The sequence below is a fragment of the Pinus tabuliformis genome, chromosome 9, assembly GCF_031772625.1.
Source record: "Pinus tabuliformis cultivar Carrire ecotype Pingquan chromosome 9, CPIR1, whole genome shotgun sequence".
NCBI lineage: Eukaryota > Viridiplantae > Streptophyta > Pinopsida > Pinales > Pinaceae > Pinus > Pinus tabuliformis.
The window spans coordinates 193,992,832-194,014,722 of record NC_142307.1 but is presented as its reverse complement, the minus strand read 5'-3'; the positions used below and the strand labels follow the sequence as shown (position 1 = coordinate 194,014,722).

Genomic DNA, 21,891 nt, shown 5'->3' with positions numbered 1-21,891 from the left:
CCAGAAAGCCCAAAATCGTACCATGCCTTCAATTTTACCGACTTGTGCTTTAAGAAAAGTAACTTCAAATGCATTGAAAGTGTTTTTTTATACAATACCAAAATCCCTGCAACACAATCCATCAAAGCCAACGAAAGCTGGAAACTTTGATTAAAATGTTCCGAATAAACATGCAGGAAGAACTGAAAGAGGAGCGTATACCTTGAAATTTCCTAGGAAAAGCTAAAAACATCCCTTGAAGCTACATGCTTATCATGGCTGAAAGAGGGCCCAAAACAGGCACCAGGCCATAGGTTCATACGCCGCTTCATTTTTCTTGGAAGAAATTTGTGGTTATGGCTGTCCATAATGCTCTTTGCTGCTCTCTTTAAGTTTCTAGCTGCTTGCTTCACGATTTCTTCAATGGATTCCTCTCTTAGTTTCCGAAAGGACCTTTTCAGCTTATCTTTAAAGCTTTCTTCAATACAAAACTGGTAACTCCGAAGAAATGCTTGTCTGGCTAGGTAATTCTGATTTCCCCTGAACCTGTAGCCGAAATAGTAAGCATCGTCTTCAGTGGCATCAAGGAGCCTCACGAAGTCCATGTTCGAATAAGACCAGTTTCCGGAGCTCACATATGTTTCATAAACTCTCCCGACACACATAGTTTCTTTGTTCAGAGGCATGGGAAAAAGATCAGTAGGAATCCTTCGATTTAAATGACTAGTTCAGTGATCCTCCATAACCATAAGGTCACGGTCAAATTGGACAAATTTGACGACTCCAGCGAGGAAAAACAAATCATATTTATACCTAGCTAGCCAACCCAAACCTGACTGTGTAGTGACTGGGAGAAATTTCACAAATTGACTATCCAGAATCAAACTTGGAGGAATATGACGAAACTAAGAGATGACGCATGAAAAGCCAGCTTTTCCTATGCTGGAACAAGAATTTGAGCCTGAAACGAAAACAAGTAAGCATCATTCTTAGTTATTAGGCGAAATTTTTTATCAGTTAATAACAAACACATACTCCATTTAACAGACTTTTATGCCAACAAGAAAGTGCAGAGAACTCGTCTAAACATAGATTACGAACATCTAAGCTGCTTTCGCCGGAGATTATAAAGATTTTAAGCTTCATGTAAGCTGTGCATATAAAATACATTATGGAGTTCATTATACCTTAGCTTACACAGACTGAACCGCAACTATGCAATATCTAAGCAAATGATTTCTAACTTATGTAGACTGTTAGGCTTTGAATTTAAAACTTCTCAGCATTTTCAAAGTCGGGCCAAATATTCTAGATATCTTCTTTCCATTTAAAAATTTTCAGCATTTTCAAAGACGGCCAAATGTTCCAAATATCTTATTACTCTCTTTCCCTGTTACAAACCCCAACACTGATATAATAAAATGCAAAGCAAAATTTGATTTAAACTTTCAGCAGCTTTACAGGCGGCCAAACCTGTCAAAAATTTTCTTTCCATTTCTTTAGAGTACTACTATTTTCAAGTTACAAGCCTGAAAACTGAAAACAAAAAAGCAACGCAAAATTAAATTGCACCTATAATACCGAGCGACTTCCAGAACTCATCCGAACAGGGTTCCCATTTTCGGCAAAAGAATTAATCTTTTCTGGCCTTGCTTCAAATTTCACGGTGTGGTTTGAAGTTCTCTGCATCCTCTAAACTGCTTTAAGCCCGGATTTCCTAAAATTTTGCATCAGGGCATTTTTTAGTTGGGAATTTACCTGGTTTGGCAGCCTACGGCCTTGTCGGTCCCTTAATCCGCAATACACCAAACTTCCTCATCGTATTTTACTCTGGGATTTGAAATTCATGATGCTCTCCGTGGACTTCAGCGGTTATTGCATGCTATGTCCCCCAGGGCACGCATTTCAACGAGCTTTTCCCACTCCCCTTTTCCAGCTTTTCAGGCATAGCTTTTGCCTCCTTTTAAATATTTCCGGCATTAACCTGTGCATCCGGAAGGGCGAGCTTTATGTTCCGAACAACGCATCTAACTGGCATAAATGAACGATAGTGGGATCACTAAATTAAATAAATTGGTTAAAATATCGACAAAAGCAAAAAAGAATTTAAAAAAATTGACTAGTGTTCACATGATGAGTGGTGTGAAGTTTTTTCATTAAAAAAAAAAAAAAAAGTTTAATGTTTTTGTCTTTTTTTTATTTTGTATTTTATTTAAAAAAGGTTATAGGTTCAAAATTAAAAAAGTAAAAGAATTGAAGTTTTGATGAGTGTTGTAGTTTTTCATTAAAAAAAAAATGTTTAATGTTTTTGTCTATCTTGGTTGTTCAAAAAAAAAGGTCTTATAACCAATTTGGTGTCTAGCTTGGCACTAAACTTAAAATTGGATAATAATAATAATTATTATTTTGGAATTGTGATTCATACATGTATATTAAAGGCATTGTCTATGGAGGCTATAATTTTGTTCAAAAATTTTTATTTTTCTTTTTAATAAATTGGGCTATATGAATGTTTAAATTTTTTTTGGTGGAAATAGATTCAGCACCATCAAAAACGGTGAGACACCCAAAACACTGAAAGGATAATTTTGACCCAAATTTCCCAAAATAAATTCCCAATTTTAGTCAATATATTGCCTAAATTTCCACTATTTTCCTAGCAAAATTGTGACCTTGTTAGACTACTCTTGTACACCTTATATAAAAAATGATTTATGATTTAGAGATATTTTTGAGGTTTGCCTCACGGGAAATGAGCATTCCCATTAATCAATGATTATTGTTCAAGTGGATTTTAGTTTGCTATTTAACTAGTCATCCCCATAAAAATATAATTAACTTGGTTAACAATTTAAGGTTTATTTATTATCTAAAAATGTTATTAGGTGTTAAAAGATTTTAGTTTGAATAGTTTTATGAATAATTTATTTTTTTAGTCGTGTGGATTCAAGTTTTTTAATTGGTTAATTTATGACATTTATGAAATAGATGTATCTGGTGAAATAGTGACAACCAATATTTCAAAATTGTAGATTCTCCAAAAATTCTCATTACAATTAAAAAAAAATAGAACTATTTTACAAGGCAAGCATTTTACAACTACTTCTAACACCATTTTATCCTCTTTCTCTTGTTTCTAAATAGGGGTTGAGAGTTGAGTATCCTCGTCCAATAGAACTCTCCTTATTTTTCTTGCGTGTTGATTTCTCTATCACTTAACTATTGAAAGCCTAAGAAACTCCCCTTAGTTTTCTTTCCTATTGATTCCTATATTACTTAGCCATTGAAATCCCAAGGTCAAAGACTACCTTACATAGAGCCTCAATTTACCCTAAAAGTTATGATGGTGTGTATGATATTGTATTGTTTCTCTTAATCATTTTCTAAGGCCTAAGCAATCATCATTTTGACTAGCCAATATGTTTTTATGATCTTAAAGAATTTTGTCTCCTAAATTCTAGAATACACCAAGCCTTTCACCCACTTTTCAACTTCCTTCAGGATCTCAAATTCAATTTTTCTTTGTCTTTTGTTCCTATCTTCTCTCTCAATCACCTTTATCTATGTCTTCACTTCAACATAACACTTTTCCTAAAACCCTAGCTCTGCCTTCCAAACTTCTCTCTCAAACCTAGAAGTACACCTAAGTTTCTTCAAGTTCGAGGCCCCATGAAACCCTGCACTAAGAGCCAAAATTTCGACCTCCCCTTATTCTTCCAGCCTTGAAAATCATCATGTTGAAAGGGTAACACCTCCAAAGAAAAACCAAGACCCAAATAACCAAAATGACAGTGCAAACTATCAAAAAAAGGGAAGTGGACCAGCTTGTGGGAAGAGCAACAAATATTTCAAGCTTCCCCCATAAGAAAACTAGGCAAAGATCCCTCATAAAATAAGATGAGAACCCACCAAAATTAAAGAGGGCACTAGGGAAGCAACTACCCCGAGGCTAACTACAAAATAAAACACCTAGCAATAGTGAGAGCCATCAAAAATAGCAGAAATATCTACCTAAAGAATGAGCTTGAAATGCATAATTAATCTATCAAGAGTTTGGCACAACTCTTAAGTTGACCAACATTCTCAAGCAAGATCTAGCAAATTAAAATTGCTTTTTGGTTCTCAAATAAAATAACTTCCACTCCATCCAACAAAATCATGATAGTAGAGTGCTCCACCTCTTCTCTCTCCAATATATGATCAACCTAATTACCCTCTATACCTCCCCATAGCTAAGTACCCCTCCCCTCAATAGACTAGGAAATCATTTTGTTATATAATAGGTCGACTTCACCACCTAGAAACATCATTTTACCAACTAATGAGAGGGAAATCATACTCCCCATTTTTATCTCCTATCCCCACAAGGAATACAGACCCTACCCTCATATGATGTATGGATGTGTTCTGAATGCACAATAGTGTGGTAGAATCACAACATAGGGAGCACTCATAGCCCCACCTATCATCACCCTATTAGAGTGAATTGATTAATATTAATATAGTGAATATGGTGGTCATTAAAGATAAAGATGTTATATTTTTGTTTTTATTCATGAGAGTTAAAGTTTAGAAGAAATCTGTTCATATAAATATTTGATATTTATATTCATGATAAATGATTGGAATGTTGTGTTCAAAGAAATAATAATATACACTTGAGGGTTAGCTCAATAGGTTGAGTCCCCATTGTTAAAGCACCTTTGATATTGAGAGGTCACGGGTTCAATTATCTTGACACTCTCGAGGTCAAGCTATGTGGTTGAGCTAGCGGGAAGGAAGTGATCAACATTATAATCATAATATTTTAGACCATTATAATCATGAAAATTTAGGAATAATTTCAAAAATATTTTATAATGAACAATATCAAATTTAAAGGCAATAAACCCTACCCTATCTTTATTTGAAAGGTTTATCTCTCATATATGTAAAGAGAATATGGGAAGATACTTATTGTAAGTGTAATTCTAGTGAATGAAGAAAAAGAAACTTCTAATTACAAAATTAATAAAAAGTCATTTAAAATTAAAAAGAGGATAAATCTCTTCGAGTGGAACCTGGTACAAATATTTCATGGATGTAGGGGTCATAGATTTCCTAGATCCGTAAACCACAAAAAAATATTTTAGACAAAGAGAATTTAACATTATAATCATAATATTTTAGACAATTTTTGAAAATTTAAAAATAATTTAAAAATATTTTATAATGAGAAATATCAAATGTAAAGGCAATAAACCCTACCCTATCTACCCTATCTTTATTTGAAAGGTTTATCTCCCATATATGTAAAGAGATTATGAGAAGATACTTATTGTAAGTGTAATTTTAGTGAATGAAGAAAAAGAAACTTCTAATTACAAAATTAATAAAAAGTCGTTTAAAATTAAAGAGAGGATGAACTAAAAACGCTACTTCCCTTCATTTTTATGGGAGAATAATGAAGAGTAATAAAAAAACATACTCACCCATGAGGTGTATACCATTTGGTTTGAGTGGGTTTTAGTCTTACCCTTTTATCTTTAGTGGAGAATAATGAAGAGTAATAAAAAAATATACTCACCCATGAAATGTAGACCATTTGATTTGCATGAGATTTAGTCTTACCATGTCTCAATATTATTTATAGTATTATCAATATAATTCATAGATACTAATAATTTATAGTAACTAAATTATATATAAATAATCCTACTATGGGTAGATCAAAATAAATAAATTAAAATAATTATTATTAATATAATAGGCCTATAATATATATATAATATGTTAGTTACAGCTGGAGCAAACAAAAATCAGGAAAAAACAATCTCGAGTCTACATTACGTAATGTAATTGAAAATAAAATAAATTTAATCATAAAGGGAGAAAAATAAATTAAATCACAATGGAAAGTGATTAGGTTTTTTAATTGCAAGTTGACATTTTTTGAGGGCGTTATAGAAACGTCATGGGAAAATAAATTTAAATGCTAGACGGTTATAAATATTACAAAATAAGTTGACAGCAGAGTGGTCACATGGCCTCTTCATACTGGGCGTATTTTCGTTTTAACAAACACCCTTACTTTTGCCCTATGGGACTTTTAAAGGCTCGGTTTATTTTATTGTATGCTCCTCTTTTTTTTTTAAATATGGTCGTGGATAACCAAATTCGAGGCATGTTGGGATTTAGATAAAAAAAAATATATAGTGTTTAAAGTCACTAGTGGAATACTATACATTGGTTTAATTTTAAATTTTAAAAATATATTTATAGAAATTGTTTTTCCTATAAACCTCATTTTTTTTTAATTTTAAAAATATGTAAAAAGCAAGTATTTCTTTTTATATATACACACCTTGTACTTTTTGATCTATACTTTCCACTTTGCCATTAATTCTATGTCAAATATAATATTATCTATATTGTTAATATTAATTCTTTGTAAATATGATGTAATGAATTAAAGAGACTATGTAGATTTTATGGGATATAATGAAATTAAGAAGAGAATGTAGATCTTATGAAACTAATATAAAGTATGTAGAGATTTTGATGAGTCAAATAAGAGGATTATTCATATTTTATAAAAGGTTTTAAATTATTTCATTTATTAATAAGTATGATATAATATTGTTGATAATTTATGTAGTTAATTGATTCATGTGTATTATAATTGAAGTTTTGCAAAATCATTATATTTTGATTTTATTTATAGTTGAGTTTTTTTTTAATATATTTGAATTTTTTTACTAGTGATCATGTAATTTTCAGTGATAATATAATTTTCAATAATATTAATGTATATAAAATTTCTATTTAGTTTACTTTGTTAGTTGTTTCCTCAATAAATTAAATTATTGTTTTTTCTCTTGCATCTATCACACACTTACTCCTTTACCTACATCCATCATAGATGGGCACACAAAGCAAACTACATAGACAATGCTACAGAAAAATGGCATATCCACAAGCTCCTACCAACCATCTTCATCTTTCATAGTGAAAATATGGGTACTTATCTCAACCCAATGTAATTGATTCTTTGTAGATTCATATGTAGATCAAGTTACACCCAAAGCAAATTCATAGACCTAGACATAGGAAATTTAGGCATCTAGATAAGCAGAAGCATAAACAATGCTAATGATAGCAACAAATACCTATGAAGTCTCCACTTACAACAACAAGAGTCTCAAGAATAGCAAATTGATGGTAGGTATTTTGCTACCACCTATTTTGCTACAATTATTTCAATACTGAATTGTATGCATTGGATTATACTCACCTTATTGGAGATGGAAGAGTTGTTAAACTAATCTTTAAAATTTGTCTCAGGGACCACTTTATTTCTAGATTGTGCATATAGGTCCCTTTTTTTCTTTCACTCTTCATCTCCTCCTTCGATCTTGCTCTTCAAAGAGGAAATGAGATTTTGTGGTTCATGTTCCAGCTCTGTATCTAGAAGCATATCTTAGATAATTTTTCCAGTTGTATCTATGGTCTCAGTTGGATCTAGAATTGATATCATTTATTTCCTAGAAAAATTGCATGTATATTCCATGCAGACGATATATGGACAATACTTTCCATGTAAACGTCAGAAAAACTCAAATAGAAAACCAATTTAATATAATTTCAAGATTGATTAAACTAAACATACAAGCATAAGGATTGTGTTGCATTACTAGTGTAATCACCAACATTCATCATGGTTATTCCACTCTCAATAATGGTGAGGCACTTATTAGCTTTGTCAAGAACAATTTGAATGAAGAGTTCCAATTGAGCAACCAACTTGCTCTTATTTGTTATATCTTTGAAAATCTCCTTGTTATTATGGAAAGTGTTATGATGAGGCTAAGAAACTATTAATTTGAGCTTAGAAATCAAAATTCTCCCCCTAGCCACTCTCCTTGTTGACATCTACCTTTAGAATTAAAATCAACTAGAACAAGGAATCAAATAACTAACAAAACCACCCAAACCTAAACCTCAAGCATAATTAGAAATCCTTTTATTAGGTACCAAGAAACTCGATAGTTATAAAATTCCCTAGTGCACATACCTTTAAGAATATGTATCAATGTGCACATAAATGACTTCCTTGTTTCTTCTTGCAAGGTGTAGCTCTCTATTGGGACATTTAGTTTGAGTCATCAATCTTTTTAGATTGGATCAACAACACTAGAAATATCAATCATCTACATTCTTTATTGGTAGTTGGAACTTTACAATAGTACTAATGACTCTACATTATTTTTCCTTACATGGAAGAATGGGGTAATGAAGAAGCTCCAAATACAAATTGAATTCATGAATTAGTCCAAGAAAATGAAATATATGCATTAAATATGAATTTACATAGTTCACATTATCACTACTTACATTTATGGATGCTAACCATAGCAAGCATTCTACAATCAAAAGGTGTCAAATTAAGATAAATTGATAATATCTATAATCACTTGTCTCACTTAAATAAAAGACATGCAATTTTGTTTTAGTAGTATGAGATGATGACAAGAAACTCTTGTTGTAATGGTTGTGTTTTTGTGATATCTACAAAAATTATCAAAACTTTATAGTCAATGTATAACATGTTTTCAACATTTTTGGTTTTAACTAAAATATCAATTTCTAAAGTATTCAAGCAGATGATTTATGATAATTGTCTCATCAATGAGGGGAATCCTCTGCCTCCACAACCAAGGGAAATTATTAGAATCCAATGCCTTGTTCCTCTAGGAAGTAGAAAAGTCTGTAACATCATTGTTATGGAATTTTTGTAAATATAATATATACGATATACAAGTTATTATGGTTAGCTACCTCAATTAAATTAGTTGCATGCCTTTAAACTACATAATAGCTATGCTCTTGTTTAGGCTACTTAAGCAAGCATTTGTACCATGCGGCCTTGTTTCTCACTAAGGTACGAGCATCTCTACAACATAATGTGTATGTAGGAACAAAAAGATGCATTATTTGGTTGCACAACTGGGGAAGAAAGCACATAGTTTGAGTTGTGTAGTGTAAGGGATGACATTATTGTAAGGAGTGGGACAAAGATGAAGCATGAATGCACATAAAGGATTGTTGAAAAGTAGCATGTATAGAATAATATGACTAGAAGAAAGGTGAGTGTGACCAGAAGCAGCAATGTGATATGAGAGCAACATGATAGAGACAACTAACATGTTGAAGGTATATGAAAGGTCATAGGATGTTGAATGGATACAAAAGGTCATCACATAAGGGATGATGTTGAAGAGTCGAAGAAGTAGATGAAGATTTGGAAAGATGTTGATTAGTTAATTAAGATAAAATATAAGACTATAAATATTAGAAATAGGTTGGTGAATCTCATCCCTATGTTTACCAATTAGATGTTGGGTATGTGTTATATTCTTTCCACAACTAGCCCCGTGCATTGTTACATTGGGCGGGTGTAGCATAGGGGTCGCAAGCAAGCGGAAACCCCCCTTATCAGGGGGTTTGGAGGGGGTTGATAACCCCCCTTGCCGGGGAGTTTTCAGGGAGGCGACAGCCCCCCTTTGCATGGGGTTTGGGGAAGCACCCCAAGAAATTTGTTTTTTATGCAGACCTAGGGATGGGGGGCGGACCCAAAGATGGTGGGCGGACCTACCCATGGTTTTGTACATGGTTTTTGCACATGGTTTTGGGCATGATGGTTTTTTCCCATGGTATTTTGTAGATCCAATCAAGGGAACTACGATTATGTTCTAATCCAGGGTTAACGGATTGGGGTTTATGAATGCTTCGGCATGTATATAATGTATTGTAATGTTGAAAGGAATATTAAATGAAAAATCAATCTAGTTTCCCAGTTTGGGTTCCAGGAGAAAATTTTGTGTATATTTTATGTTCTCTCCGCTGTATATTTTTCTGTTTTAAGAATTTGTTTGCAAGTGATTTTTGTAAAGGGTTAAAACCTATATTAGAGTAGCTGGCTAGGAAATAGAGTTTTCACGAAGTTGTCCAAGAGGCATAACTAAAGTTAAGAATGTGTGAGCTTTTATCTACAATAACTTTAAGAATTGATAGAGAGGATATCATTGTCTACTATTGATTATGTGTGATTTGATATATGTTTAATATCTTTGTATAACCATAAAATTGTATGTTTTCATACAAGAAGCAGGTCACATACTTCAATTTACTTCATTAACATTCATTCAAATTAACAATTTTTTGATATGAACAACTTCAACAATAAACGACAACATGAATATTAAATCTCGAACGAACTCCTTGTACTTCAATTAAATTCAAATATAAATTACAACCTCAAATATACAACATCCAAGGTTGGGTCGAACCCCAAAGGTTTGTTGCCACAACACTTAGGCAACTTCAACAAAGCTTCAACATGATTTTTGCAACCTTTAGCTTGCATGACTCACCCAAGCCAATAGCCAAACTCGTGTAGACCCTTGGTCTCACTTGACCAACCCAACTGAAATATATAACAATTCGTGCAACCTTTCATTATACACGATCATCTAAAATCCAACCCAATAGAAATCAAACTTGTCTAGAAACTTACACAACTTGGCTCGGGTAAGTGAACCTCAACCTCGCCCTCGTTTTCTTGTGAATTCATTCATTTTCCCTTTGCTCTAGTTCCATTTTCCTTTCGCACTTATGTACTTCGATTTTCTTTAATTTATTTTTTCTTGGATGAGTTGTTCTTCCCTTCGTTCCATTCTCTCTCACAAATATATATACAAGTCTAGGGCAGTCGTTCCAACTCGAGCTGACCCCCAATATTCTTCATTCACACCTAAAAGACTTATCGTGGGGCTTTACTTCATGCACATGACATTGTTTAGTTCCCCTTCATGTAGGCACCCAAGCCCATCACATGACTCATCGGCTTTGTTCCAACTTTGTTTTCTCATCATGTGCCTTGCATGAAACATCAATGTCCATGCTCTTTCGCCAAGTCTTGCACATTTGTCCTTCCATTGTGGCTTGTTCCACCGCATGGCACCCTCAATAGTCACATTATCTCATTCAGTGGGTGTGCTCACCTTTATGCAGTGCCCTTGCCCAAACTCACCATCGCATCATTCGCACGTGTGTTTCCACCCGACGCATATGTCATCGCATGACCTCCTTCATGCATGTGTTTTCCCTAGTCGCATGACATGTTTATGTTTCTCTTGGTTATGCTCGTGCACAATATGTCTCCAAGTCGACGTAGGCTAACTCGGGCTCACTTAGGCTAAGATATTGACACAAACACATTTATATTTAGGAGATTATTTAAAGGAAGGTTGTGGCGAAGTATTGCTCCAATTGGGAATCAATCTATTTATCCCTAAGGGGAATTCCAAACACTGCTTTTCCATATGGAGAGTGTTGAAATATGTTGTAGCTTCTATAAACATTTTTCATTGATTACACAAAGGATAATTTAATTATTGATCACCTCAAGTCTACTCAATCAAGCCCTACAATTCAGCGCCTTGAAATGCCATCAATTCGGCCCATTAGGTCTAATTAACCCCTCACATGAAACTTATTAATAAGAGATCATTGGCATTCATTTGGTAAACCATCAAGCTTAAGAAATTCGGTCTGTAAATCACAACAATTCGACCTTACATTTTAGAGTATATCCACACGTGCAAGGAAGTCTACAAGGGTTATTTTGCCTGCAATTTGATATCCTTGAAGGCCTTAGTAATATAGTGACTTGAATCATCTATACATCTATTTTGTTATCTCTTTTGTGGCTAAAAATTGCAGAGAGGCTCACTCTCCTTTCCTGACATCATCCTAAAGTTGACCGAGGTCTTTTTTTGGACTTATATTTTGGGCAGTTCATTGAAGATTACAATGGAAACTTCAGCCTCCCATTTCAATGACTTAATCTATATTTCGGCCTCCTTGTGCAGACCTTACTTGTTGGACAGAAGTGGAATTTATGAGAAGACTTTGATTGTGTATTGCATTATTGATTATCTTGATTTTGTTGGAACATTTTGATGTACTTTGATGGAAAAAAATATCTCTCTCATAAGGAAAGAATTTTTGGGTTTTCCTTGTGTGGGTTTTTCCCTAGATGTGAGCCTAATCTTGGTGTCTCTTTTCTCTTGCTCATTTTCTTTTGTTCATTTCCTATTCTGATCTCTATTTATTTCTCTTGTTGAAGGAATCATGGTTGAATTTCTTCATGTATAGCTACTTGTTGACTAAAGTATAAAGAAGGAATAATTTATATCAATAGAAGTGGTTATCATTTGTGAAAAATACTCTAGTCATTGCAACACTAGAATTTCAACATGGTATTAGAGATGAGGTTTAACGAAGGAGGTTTTGAAGATCACTTTGTTGGCATTTGATCAAATTATGGTGCATCCCTGAAGGCTCGCCATCCCTATGGTTTTGGAGGTCTTTGAGGTTCACATATTTTTCTGTGGAATACATATTACCGTGAGAGACTCACATCAAGTTCATGGTTTGAATCTAATAGTTTCACATAGTGGCTTGATCAATCTGAAGGACTCATGTTACAGTATTTCTATAATAAGAGGTTTGAAGTCCACAGCATCCGAGACTAATACTCATTGTTTGCTAACAAAGATACACACTCTTGTATTATTGAAAAATATTGTAGCTCGCATGATGAAATCTGTTGAAGCCTATGTGTGCCTAAGTTATATATTTATGTGATGAGGCTCACTTACAGTAGATTGTTACTATCTAAGGCATTGTATCAATATGGATCATCTATATTCCACAGTGGCTCGTTTTGTTATCCATGGTCCATTCTTTCTGTAGTAACTCTCTTTGCTACAACTCATTACCTTACTATTCTCACTTGAATTCTCACATTTTGTGTAACTGTGATCTATGGCTATCAGTGACTCAAACACAAGGTCGCCTTTGATATCAACGAATGGTCTTACACAACTATTATGATCTAGCTTTACGGATAGTCTATATATATATATATATATATAGTGACTTTATACTGTCTCCTATGACTAAGACTCGGTTCTCTGATTCCCATGGTTTGCATCAAGATCTTGAAGAATTGACAGAGTGGTTCACTATAGTTTCAAATAAATTACAATAGCTCACAGTGATGACTCACTGGTGTCTTGTGGCACTTTCTAACTTGAAGTCGCTATGGTTTATGAATACCCAAAGTACCTATAAAGGTTCACATTTCTCATGGCTCATATTCTAAAATGACACCGCAAATTATATTGCATCATTGGCATGAGAGAAATTTTGTGGTCTTAAATGGGCCTCCTAAAGAATATTATAAAATAATAGTGGAAATAATAAAATAATATTATATTACATCATCAATTTTTAGAGGGGAAAAAAAAAAACTACTTTTCAACTCATATTTTCAACTTATCTCCCTATAGTTTTACTCAAATTTCGAGTGGGAGCACTTGTTGGATGCAGAATTGAATTCCTAATCCAAGGAGTACCCATGTATACTTTTGATGGACCCATATACACAAAAATGAGAAATACATGAAAAAACGTGATTGCAATCATGTTTTTCATGTATTTCTCATTTTCCGTGTAGCAGGGTCCATCTAAAGTATACAACATGGGTACTATTTGGATGAGGAATTAAATTATACATCCAACAAGTGCTCCTGTCGAAATTTGAGTAAAATTGTAGTGAGATAAGTTGAAAATATGAATTGAAAAAGTAGTTTTTTTATTTTTTAATCTTTTAATCTTTTTACTTTTTAACTCCTAAAATGGTGAATCATCCCCCATGGTTGACATCATCATCTTAATCATATTGGTTTTTATAAGTTGATTTTGGTTATACATTTTTTTAGGCTCATTTTAGACCTCAAAATTTCTCTAATGGTTAGACATTAATTTTGAAATAGTTCTCACTCGATATGTTTTACAATATTCGACTTAGACTTGGAAAGATGACAGAGATCTATGTTACAATGACAAAAGGATTGTAGTCTATAACAGATTGAAATTGTTAGTAATCTTATTGCATGGATGACATAACAGTGAAAGCAGAAAAACCTTATGGTAGTGACCAGATTATATGACTTGAAAATATTTTTGACTTACAGTAATTAACAAAATGTTCGATGGAGAAAAGCTTGAATGTATTAGTTTATCCCTGCAACAACAGGTATTCACGCTAATCACAATTTAAAAGGGGTGACATCAGCAAAGCAAACTTAAATTTCGAAAGAAAAATGATGCTTCTTCAGGACCGGATATTTGCAAAAGAAGTAATAAGGTAAAAGTTGCAGACGTATGTATAATTGTTGTGTGAATTTGTATAGGTCATGATAACGGTAAAAGATCTAGAATTTGATTATATGTTGGGTTTTATTATCATACAAAATACATGATAGTATCATTAGGGTTTTGCGGTATGCTAAAATAATCTTACATGGATGACAAGTTTTGATGACTATAAAGTTTCTGACGTTTATATAGAACTTGCAATTCCTAACATAGACCTTATAGTATCTAGGCTTTAACAACTAACTCTGGTTGTAGAACTTTGTAGACTAAAAGAGATAGGACTTGGCATCTAGGGTTTGTAAACCCTAACATAGTATGGAATAAGAGGAGAAACCCTAGAGATAAAAACCCTAATTGATTGCTTCTGCTATGAAAATATGAATAACCTAGCTCCTAAGAATGACAAATGATGTGAAGACAAGGTTTGATGAAAAAGGGGACCAAGACCAAGCGAGATTTGTCTTGATCTCAAAAGATAAGTATCTTGTGTTTCTCTTGTTGTTTCAATTAAGACTAACATTGGACTGACTATGATTTGTAGAACTGTAGGTTGGGTTTGGAGAAGAAATTCTAACAAACCTAATTCTTCGTTGATAATATGGACTCATTGATAAATATGTGGTTTTGTTGATGATGTGGACTTGTGATATGTACTTCTTAATGATGTGAATATGAACTCTTTGATGTTGATATGGACTTCTTGATGGTGTGGATGATGATATGGACTCCATGAGGATGTTGATGTGGACTTATTAATAATGAATGATGCATACACTATCATATTGACAATATGTACTTCTTGTTGATGATTATAAGTACTCCCTGCTAACAATTATTGATGGCATGGATGATATGATTGGAATCCTTGATGATGATCTAAATTGATGTTCACTCTTTGATGATGATGATGACTTGAATGATGATGACGTGGACTCACTGATGATGTTGTTGATGATAATGTGGACTTGTTGATGACATTGATGATGTTGATGATAATGATGATGTGGAATTGTTGATGACATTGATGATGTCGATGATAATGGTGATAATAATGGAGTGGACTCGTTGATGACGTTGATGATGATGATGAAAATGATGAAGTGGACTCATTGATGATGTTGATGATGATGGTAATAATGATGAAGTGGACTCATTGATGATGTTGATGATGTTGATGATGTTGATGATGATGATGATAATGATGATGTGGACTTGTTAATGACATTGATTATGTTGATGAGGATGATGATGATATGGACTCCCTTATGACTTGGACTCCGTAAACATTTTGTTGATAAGAACTCCTTAATGATATTGTGGATTCCTTAATGACATGAACTCTTTGAAAATAGTATGGACTCCTTGATGATGCGATGAGATTGACTCAATCTAAGAAGGCTAAGATCAAGAGGGATCTAACACACTCTCTAAAGATAAGTATTATATTGATTGTTCCTATTGATTATTTCATTATGAACCTCTTGGTTTGCTTGGTTATTCTTGTTCTTCCATATCCTCCTCATGAGGATTGCATATACATAATGAATACTGCCAAGGTGTGGCATATCATTGGAAATGACGAAAAACAATGTGATAAGAAGACTCGTGATAGGATCTATACTTAGAGGGAGAAAACAAGATCAAATTGATTGAAGTGTGTTCTCGTGATGATATCTAGAAGCTTTGAAGACCAATGTTGATCTAGATATGCTAAAGATGGACTCATGATCTTTATTCTATGAAGAGGACTTTTATGTAAGAGGGAGCTACTTTTGAGGCATGAACTTGGTGATATCCTTAGCACAATGGACCACAGATCCATATTTATCTTCCTAATGAATGATTTGAAGAAGTTTCAAGACTCTAATATTGGTTAGTCGTTGATCTATCTAGTGATGTCTGTTTTTGCTAAAGCCACTTATCATTTCCTAGATTTGATTATTGTATGCTAAATTCTACTATGGTATGTTGATACCTGCTTCCAAGAGTAGCCATTTATTATCTAGATTCGACTATGGATATTGATTTCACTTCTGTGATGATTTCTTCTAAGAGAAGCCACGGCTAAAGTTTATTGTTGTTTATTGATGGTTGTTGATGTTTGATTCTGAGAGAAGCCCCGATTAAATTTGGATGAACAGTTGAATGTTGTTGTTTTCTAACGATGACCTACCAGGCCTATGCTCCACAATCAGTAATCTTAAGATACTAAGGCTACACTACAAGTCTTAATAAGGAGACTTTAACCCTTCATATCTCTCTTTGTTTCATTAAACTTCCCTCATATCAGTATACATAAACAAGGAAGGATTGGTTTTCAGAGTTTTGTGCTATACGGAATACCTGAGCATGATTAAGAGAAAAAATGAGTATGTCAACTCTCTATTGCTCGAACTTCTATCTTAAAAATCTTTTTAAACAAGCACGATGCTTCTGCAAGCTAGTGTCACCCTTCTGCCACTTGCGCGACCCATGGTGCGACCTTTCTATCTCAAGCGTGACCCTTCTGTCTCGGCATGACCTTTCTGCTTTTTGGCGCAACCCACGGTGCAACCTTTCTATCTTAGGCATGACCCTTCTGATCTTGCACGACCTTCCTGCTCATGGTGCAACCCTTATACTTTCTGGCGTGAGCCTTCTGATTTCTAGTGCGACCCTTTCTCAACGCATTTTCCACAACAATTTAACTCAAGACTTAACCACGCCTTGATACATAATCGGGTTGTTGGGTATTTCCTCCATTATCCAGCACTCATGGTTCAATTCAATGCTTGGATCTGTTGTATTGATCCACATAAGACTGATTATTGCTTCCTCCACATTCGGAATGACCATAAACTACTCACGCAGAGTATCACACAATTTCTGCATAGAAATTTTGTTTGCTTTCTAAGCAAACTTCCAAACAATGATTCCACAAAAGAAAACCCCAAAATATTAGGTAAAAAATGATTTCATCAATATTTCTCAATGCAGAGCAATCCTCTCACAAACAAGTCCACAATTCAATGCACTCAATAGTATTCAATCCAATATGAATAACAATCCTCTACGGCCTTGACACCTCATCTAATGAAATTTCGCACTTGATATCGCCCATATTTGTGTGCAGAGTAATAGACATTGTTGGTTTAAGCAGTGGAGAATATACAAAACACCAGTGCTTCACAAGCGCATTAGAGACTTCCTCTCTATCACTCAATTGCCAATCATAGACCACTTATACTTTCCAGGCTATACAAGCAGTAACTCATCCACTCATTTAGAAACAATTATTCTATTGACAAGATAAACTAGAGATATTTTCCATACCATAAGCACATAATTTTCCATCTATTAATTGAATTCAAATATACATCAAACTTGACCAGATATACAATGTGGGCACGCAGCCCTGGTCTCTTCTATTCATGCTCACTCCACACACACCTACTCTCTACCTCTACATGCCTCTTAGGCTTACAATTATAGGAATAATTACATAATTATGGATCATTCTAGGTCCATGATGTTCTCCATAGATCTCTCAACTAGTTCCTAAAATCTCTTAATGATCCCTTGAGGATCTCAACAACAATTCTATATCTAAATTCTACCTTTATGAGTAGATTATACCAAATCTCTCAATCCACTTTTAACTCAACTAATTTCCTATTCTAGGATCTCCTAATCTTCAAGATTTTTATGAGATATTCACAAGTCTAAAATCTCTCATATTCTCACATAATTGAGAATATTTACATTTAAAACCTCACACACATATTTTTCACTCAAATTATTAAAAATATATAAAATCTCCTAATAAGAAATCAAAAACATTATCAAACATCAGATCTCCTAAGTCAACCACATATACAATGATTTTCTTGAGTAGGATGCTCCTGCATTAGACTCCCATAATAAAAAATTATTCATAGACTCATGTCTATGAGGTATGTCACTTTGTTGCAGTAATGTGACAGCTACAAGTCTTAATGACTTGCTACCTCCAAGATCCCAAACTTTGTTTTGTTGTTGGTCCTTTAGTCTTTCTTCTTCATGATGTTGTGTTTTTGTTCCTGTCATCTTTCTTTCTCCTGGTCTCCAAATTTTATGTTGTAGCCTTCCTTTCATCCTGCTGATCAATTCTGTTATCATCATTTTCTTTCTGCTACTATTTATCTCCTTCACATTCATGTACCTTTTGTTGGGTACTTTCATCATCAGCTTCTTTAATTTCTCAATTTCAACATTTAAATAATACTCATTTTGTTGAAAATTACTTATAAGAATTTTAAAATTCTTATTTTCCTCTTCATCATACTTCATTTCATAAAAATTTAAGACATTAAAATGTCTTCTTCCCTGCTGATTTAAAACAATTTTAAAGTTGTTGTTTCTCATAATTTTCTACAAATTATCTTCATTTGTACCACTATTGTGTGGTCCTGCAATCTGAGGTTCTTTCTTTGACACAGATTCTTCCAGCAATCTTTCCAGCAAATCTATTTCAACATCATACCTCTCAAGCATAGCATCTGAATGCTTTACTTCATTTGTGCTTAGAACGAAATTCAGATTTTGTTCTTCTTCCTCTCCCTCTGTCTTCATATCAGTTGTAGATGGTTTTCCTACACCTGTAACAAAATCTTTACACAAATTATCAGATTTTAAAATATAAGGCTCTCTAGCCTCATTTGATGTTTCAGACATCAAATCTCTTCCAGCATCTTTGCCATTCTCTCCAAAGATTCTTCTTTGTTCTGGTTTACATATGTGATCATCCTTTACCTTTGTTTCCTTCTCTAATTGAGCTGAAAACTCAACTTCATGGAATGAAAAACAATCATCCCAATTTCCTTCAGGTTCACAAAGAACTTCTTCTTGACCATAATTTCTTTCTGGATCTTTGCTATGGTCATTAGCTGTCATAGTTTTCTTCTCCTTCTTAGCAACAAACTCATCATTTGGTACTGTACCTGCATACATAAACAAGCTATTAGTTTTAAAAATACAAGACCTTTTGACCTCGTTTGATGCTTCAAGCACCAATCTTTCACAATGGACTTTCTAGGTTTTAGCAAATCTTCTTGGTTGTGACTCAATTCCTTTGAGTCTCTCCTTCTCTAGCAAAGCAATGTCTTTTTTCAAGTTCTCTAAACTTTTTTACTAGCTTGGAATTCCATTTCTTTTGCAATAGGTTCCATTTGACCCGTTTCCTCATTCTCCATCCATATCTTTGGTCTTCATTCTCTTTCTCTTGTATCCATTCCGTTAGCATATCCAACTGTGCTCTTATCACTGCAAGACTTATCTCATGCTCTTCATTACTCATCTTACCTTTATGGAATTTATTTGAACCTTTTCTATGATCCTCCATGATCATTTTTCTCATGAGCTCATCCATGCTCATCTTGGTGATCTGCAATTCTCCTTTGCTACTAAATACCCTATCAAGATTCCTCTCTAAGCTTGATCTCTTCCTGGGTATTCTCTCTCTTGGTTCACTCTCTTGAACCTTCTAGAGCTTCTCTGCTCTTTTGCACTCAGTCACCTCTCTCCTTTCTTCCAACCTCTAGTTGGATAGGTTCATCATCATCATCATCAAAACTTTATTGTTCTGGATACAATCATTAAAACATCCTCATACTGTTACTTGTAATCAGTAATTCATCAATAATTAATAAGAAGACCATACCTCATTGTCCAATCTCTATTGCATATGTTGTTGTTGTAGTTTCCTCTTCTGTTGATTCTACTTTTATTGTTGCAGTCATCAATGCTCTTTATACCTCAGAACAATCTTCTCAATCTATCTTTAAGGAAAATCTGATCTACTTTCTCTCAAAGTAGATTTTCCTTCCATCTCTCTTCATTGTTTCTTCAAGCTTAAATCATGCAATCATCAGTCTTCCAAATTCAATAACAAAACAATATTTACCTCAATCAGATTCCAAATCTGATTCCTCTTCTTTTATGCTTTGCTTTTGTTGCACCTTTGATTCTCTGAAGCTTATTCCTACTTTGGCCTTTTCAAATGATGCAACCATGAAATCTCCATACGTAAGACTCAACCTCTTTATGCAATCACAATTGTATGTGCATATTTAACTTCAAGAGCATAACTATATTCTAGTTTTCCCAAAAGATCTTTTACTTTCTCTGATACCAAAATGATGACCTACCAAGCCTATGCTCCACAAATGGTAGTCTTAATATATTAAGGCTACACTACAAGTCTTAACAAGAAGACTTTAACCCTTCCTATCTCTCTTTGTTTCATTAAACTTCCCTCATATCAATATACATAAACAAGGAAGGATTGGTTTTCAGAGTTTTGCACTATATGTAATACCTGAGTGTGATTAAGAGAACACATGAGTATGTCAACTTTCTATTGCTCGAACTTTTATCTCAAAAATCTTTTTGACCAAGCGCGGTGCTTCTGCAAGCTAGTGCAACCCTTTTGCCACTTGAGCAACCCATGGCACAACCTTTCTATCTCAAGTGTGACCCTTCTATCTCGGCGCGACCTTTCTGCTTTTTGGCATGACCTTTCTATCGCAGGCATGACCCTTCTACGCTTGCGTGACCTTTCTGCTCCTGGTGCGACCCTTTTAATTTCCAGCGTGACACCATATGTTTAATGGTGTGACCCTTTCTCAATGCATTTTCCTTAGCAATTTAACTTAAGACTTAACCATGCCTTGATACATAATCTAGTTGTTGGGTATTTTCTCCATTATCCAGCACTCAGGGTTTGATTCAATGCTTGGATCTATAATTTGTATTGATCCACACAAGACTAATTATTTATTCCTCCACATTCTAAATGACCTTAAACTTCTCACGCAAAGTATCACACAATTTCTGCATAGAAATTTCGTTTTCTTTCTAAGCAAACTTCCAAACAATGATTCCACAAAAGAAAACCCCGGAATATTTGGTAACAAATGATTTCATCAATATTTCTCAACGCAGAGAAATCCTCTCACAAAGAAGTCCACAATTCAATGCACTCAACAATATTCAATCCAATATGAATAATAGTCCTTTGCGGCCTTGGCACCTCATCTAATGAGATTTTGCACTTGATATCGCCCATATTTGTGTGCAGAGTAATAGACATTGTTGGTTTAAACATTGGAAAATATACAGAGCATCAGTACTTCACAAGCGCATTAGACACATCCTCTCTATCACTCAATTTCCAATCATAGACCACTTATACTTTCCAGGCTATACAAGCAGTAACTCAGCCACTCGTTTAGAAACAATTATTCTATTGACAAGATAAACCAGAGATATATGTCATACCATAAGCACATAATTTTCCATCTATTAATTCTATTCAAATATACATCAAACTTAACCATATATACCATGTGGGCACGTAGCCCTGGTCTCTTCTATTCATGCTCACTCCACACACACCTACTTTCTACCTCTACATGCCTTTTATGCTTAAATTTATAGGAATAATTACCTAATTATGGATCATTCTAGGTCCATGATATTCTCCATAGATCTCTCAACTAGTTCCTAAAATCTCTTAATGATCCCTTGAGGATTTCAACAACAGTTCTATATCTAAATTCTGCCTTTATGAGTAGATTATACCAAATCTCTCAATCCACTTTTAACTCAACTAATTTCCTATTCTAG

General features: G+C 34.0%; 1 long non-coding RNA gene across 2 annotated transcripts; it reads right to left on the bottom strand.

Moving 5' to 3' along the window:
- Positions 1 to 569: 569 nt before the first annotated feature.
- On the bottom strand, positions 570 to 2,043 carry LOC149147800 (uncharacterized). 2 transcript variants are annotated; one of them, XR_016263048.1, is made up of 2 exons: positions 1,552 to 2,043; positions 570 to 940 (listed from the first exon to the last, which is right to left on the bottom strand). It is a non-coding gene; the product is annotated as an uncharacterized LOC149147800 (long non-coding RNA). The 2 variants fall into 2 exon arrangements; XR_016263049.1 differs by having other exon boundaries at positions 1,738 to 2,043.
- Between the last annotated feature and the right edge of the window lie 19,848 nt (positions 2,044 to 21,891).